This window comes from Oryzias latipes, chromosome 15, assembly GCF_002234675.1.
Source record: "Oryzias latipes chromosome 15, ASM223467v1".
NCBI lineage: Eukaryota > Metazoa > Chordata > Actinopteri > Beloniformes > Adrianichthyidae > Oryzias > Oryzias latipes.
Window position 1 is genome coordinate 4,384,413 of NC_019873.2, and position 4,662 is coordinate 4,389,074.

General features: G+C 37.6%; 1 long non-coding RNA gene across 1 annotated transcript; it reads right to left on the minus strand.

Annotated features, from left to right (window-relative positions):
• Nucleotides 1–252: 252 nt before the first annotated feature.
• On the minus strand, nucleotides 253–3,913 carry LOC110014378. Its single transcript, XR_002874820.1, has 5 exons — nucleotides 3,696–3,913; nucleotides 3,127–3,161; nucleotides 2,501–2,658; nucleotides 2,074–2,169; nucleotides 253–733 (listed from the first exon to the last, which is right to left on the minus strand). It is a non-coding gene; the product is annotated as an uncharacterized LOC110014378 (long non-coding RNA).
• Between the last annotated feature and the right edge of the window lie 749 nt (nucleotides 3,914–4,662).

Sequence of the window (4,662 nt, forward strand, 5' to 3'; positions counted from 1 at the left end):
CATAATAATTTTTAAGTTAGGAATAAAATAAAATAAATTAACTAAAAGTAAACAATAACTTTTTATTTAACTTAAAGATTCTTACTTTACTAAACTAGAATATTTTGTTTTTATTGAACCTTAATACATTAGTCAATGAACTAAAAAACTTTAATATATCTCAACTCAAAATTAATCATTTGAAGTCTAAACTAAGCCTTTTTTATCCTTCTTAGTCAGGACCATTCTTACAAAAGAAAAACTGGGGCAGAATTGTAATTGCAAGTTTATTTTTAAACCACCTTACACAAGTACATTTGAACAACTTGTGGTACTAGAAAATGTAAAACACTGCACAATTTGTGTTAAGAAAAGTGCACAAGCCATAAAAAAAAAAAAAAAAATCAGTCTTCAAGAAAAGCAAAAAATGAGCACTAATCTTTTTTACACCATTTCCTCATACAACTTTATAAAAAAGAGCATTCTTACATTTCAAGAAAAGCAAAAATTGTTTATTAGCCTTTTTTTATTACACTTTTCCCACATAAAACTGTATTTTCTTAGGCTGCCCTTTCCCTACAAACATTAGCGCTCAAAAAAATACCCATTTAGGAATGTCGCCTACCACAAGCTCATCTTCCACCACAACTGCTGTACTGAGCGGACAGAAATGAACTGAACTTGTATTGTTGTTGCTGACGGTCAGAATGCCAACAGAAGTGCTGCTGATGTCTGCCTCTGGTGACTCTTTAATCTGCAAAGGAAAATAAAAACAGTGTAGTATTAAAGAAAGAATTGATCGTTTGAGGGAAAAAAACTTTATGCAAAAACTACAACCTGAAATTGACATTTTAAGAGAAGGTCAGAAATTACACATCAGGAAAATTATTAAAGTTGATTTAAATTAATAATTTCAAGCATTGTAGTCAAAGCAATAAATAATTTAAACATTTATCAAACTCATTACAGAAATGATGAAATGCATTGATTAAAACGACAGAAAATAAAACAAAAACGTCACTTAAATCACATTTGCTTAATTCAATACAGTGATCTTTAACTAAAGTCATGTAGAGATTGATTTATTGCTTGAAAAGGATCTGGAAGAACAGAGCTTATATAATACAAAATCAAATGAAATCAAAATAAGACTACTTGTAAGAGTCCTCATCATTCCATAAGGCACTGTCCACAAAAAAATAAACAAAAGCTTTTGTAACATGACAATCTGAAAACAGGATCACATTTATTCACCCCTCCCTCCACCTAACCAGTTTTACCAACATAACTCTCAGCTTGTGCTGGATGGTCAGCACCTTTCAGGACACGTCCAGGAATTCCATCCGACCCAGCTTCTTACCTACTATTCACCCTCTGGAACTCTTTCCTGATGTCATGCTCTCACAGTTAGCACTCGTAACTCTCCACCAGGTTGTGTCTTTGTTATTGGGCAGTTTTTCAACTACAGCACAGAACGTCTCCATAACAATGACACAACCTGCTGGAAAGAATCCCGTTCTTGCCAATGCAACTTAAGAGCAAAGATTCAGTTCAATTTTATTTAGTTATAGTCCTATGTCACAACAAAAGTCGTCTCCATGGGCTTCATACCGGCAATTGTACAAGAACATGAAATCATAATACATTAGGTATTGGCTAAACTAAACAGACTAAACTAAACTGGGCATCCCTGCCATTAGATCCCTCTTACACAGTAAGGAAAACTCCTTTAAAAAAATAAATAAAAAAAGACTCCTCCCCCAGGACGGACAGGCGATGTTCCAGAACTCTTAAAGAATTACATTTTCTAGTTCAACAACTGCATTTTTAAAGTCCAGCAGATTGGCGTCATCCAGATGAAATAGGGGACGGCTGTGGGCCCCAGACGAGTCAGAGGCGAGGTCCACGGTCAGGTACAGGAGCACAGATGAGCTGAAGTGCAATATTTTAGGAGACTATGTGCTTTACCTCACAACATTGCTTTGGCATGACTTTCTGGTTAAGTTATATTACCCACACAGCTGGAGTATTAACCAGCACACTGTCACTGGTACTATTTAGTGAATAAAACATTATCCATCATAAAGTACCTACATTCCAAACTTTGAAGAACTGTGGGTCCTCCTCACGTTTGTATATGGGAAGCCAGTACAGGACAGGAGTACCATTAACATCAGCAGTCTGTTCTTGCTGAACAGACACAAATACAAATTAATATGGCAAACATATTTCAAATGACTGCACCCTTTGGTCTGGCTCAGATCAGTTCATTTAGTCTTTTTAATTATCTTAAAATTGTACAGTTATTTCAAAAATACACCAAACATAAGATGACATTACATTCATATTTACAAATGCATTGGGATCAACGTTGATGTTTTTTTTCTCCAGTGAAGCAAACATTTACAGTCATTCACTGAATTAGAAACGCTCAGTGATTAATATGAACCGATCCAAGTCAGCCCCTTCTTTTAGCTATACTAATGCATAATCTGGATTATACCATGCAGTTACACCTCACCTGTTTATCATAGAGGTGCAGAATGTCGCATAGAGCCTTCCGGTTCGTGCTGCCTTCTGTCTCAACAAGATGAGCATCCGTGGTGTCTGTCTGTCCAGGTCAAAATAAAACTGTTTTCGCAGGTTGACATTTGTGATGCGATGAAACTCAGCTCACATCTACAAAAAAAAAAAAAAATTAAAATGTTAAACACAATTTAAAGCTTTTTCAAGCTACTGGTAGCTTGGAAAAACTGCTGCATTTTACAATAGCCTCAATACTCTGTCCACAATATGTAATCTAGGATGCATATTAATATTTTATGGATGTTTTAGGAAGAGACAAAACTGTTATATTAAAATATTTGACATTGTGAAACACAAATCACAACCAAACCAGGGGCCAAAATACCGTTTTTTGAGTCTTAAGCAAACTATATCATACATTTAGTACTTTAACTCGAGCCCAATTCAGGACAAAGTTATAACTGCTACATAACATTAACTTAAGGTAGGTTGGACATTTTTACTTATTCATAATTAATTTAATTTGTCAATAAGGTCAAATGTTCTCCAGGAGGATTCATTGGACTGAGAGCTGCCCGTGTCTTAAATATTGCAGCCATGTTAATTACAATCCAAACTTACCTCCGCTCTTATTTTTCAAACGCACCGCCGGTTCACTAAAAATAAGATACGAGAACAAGTTAGCGTAAGGCAGCTAGCTTAGCCCACATTTGCATTTATTAGGTTACTACGTGAAATACAAGTTACAGAAAAACATAACGATTACCAAATCACAGAGCCTGTAAAATGTAGTAGAAAAAAAAGGCAACTCCCACCGAGTCGTATATGTGGCTGTGGCAGCCGCTCTGCCAGGGCTAGCTAGCGGTTAGCTAGTAGTAACGGTTAGCTAGTAGTAACGGTTAGATAATTTAAAATGTGCGCCAACCAACTCGGTAAACGTAAAACTTGAAACTTTGCCCCAACAACTTCTTTTAACCACAAGCAATAATTCTCTGATGACATGATACTGCAAAACATACATAATTGTTTTTAATTCAGAACAAATATTATTCGAAGATACATACACAAACTCGTGGAGCACGTCATGAATACAAAGGATATACTAGAAGGAACATCAAAAGAAGCAACAAATATATAATACAGAGGCGAAAGTCATAAAATATAATAAAAAATAAAATAATACGACTTACCTAGACGTATGTGCGTTATCAACTTGGGCCAGTTGACACTCGCATCAGACCTCCGCCATCTTGAAGACTTCTGTGGCTGAGTTCACGTTCATGGGCGTACGTTATGACGTCATCACGTCTCATTACTCATAAGTTTTGACTCCAAGGTTTCATTTACTCAAAATGTTTCAGTCCAATAAAGATATAACTGTGGCAAAAGATGAATCGGCTTATAGGTTTTAAGCTGACTCAACTTGTTTGTTACTTTTGAGTTCAGTGATTATAAAACTTTTGAGCTCATTGGACTATTCGGGTTTACAGTGCATGGTATAGAGCAGGGGTCTCAAACTCGCGGCCCGCGGGCTATTTGCAGCCCCCAAGATGATATTTTGCGGCCCCCGCCTTAATATGAAAGTTTAATGTTAATGCGGCCCGCCAGTTTGTATGAATGACACCTTTTCAGTTTTGTGCGCGGAGCTGAAGAACCAACCAATCACAGTGGAGTATATGACTCTTGGGGGCGGGACATTGACCGGGCTTGAAAGCAGGAGAACATTTAATTCAGGTAACCTGTCAGCCCCCTCCCGGACAACATTAAGGAGTTCCTTACTTTACTTTTTAGAATGTATCTAAATCCATGCAGTCAGTGCTGATCCTTTCTTTGGGCCGCACAGACCCGGAGGAGGGCTGAGGTTATGGTTACGGTTACGCGCGCGGCGTATAAATGTCCCACACCTACATGCGTGAAAGCTAAAGGGGCTTTAGCATTAAACACGTGCGCGCGACAACACGATGTAGTCTTAGACACACTGAAAATACGTGGGGAAAATGCAATGATGGACGTCTTTAAGATGAACCAGCGGCTCGCCTGGATCCGCAGGGGGGGGGGGGGTGAAACGGAGGCGAAGCTGCAGAGACACTGAAGGAGAACAGGAAGTTGGAGTTGTCTTTAACATTCAATTTAGTTTTAATCTGCCTCTCCCCCTCA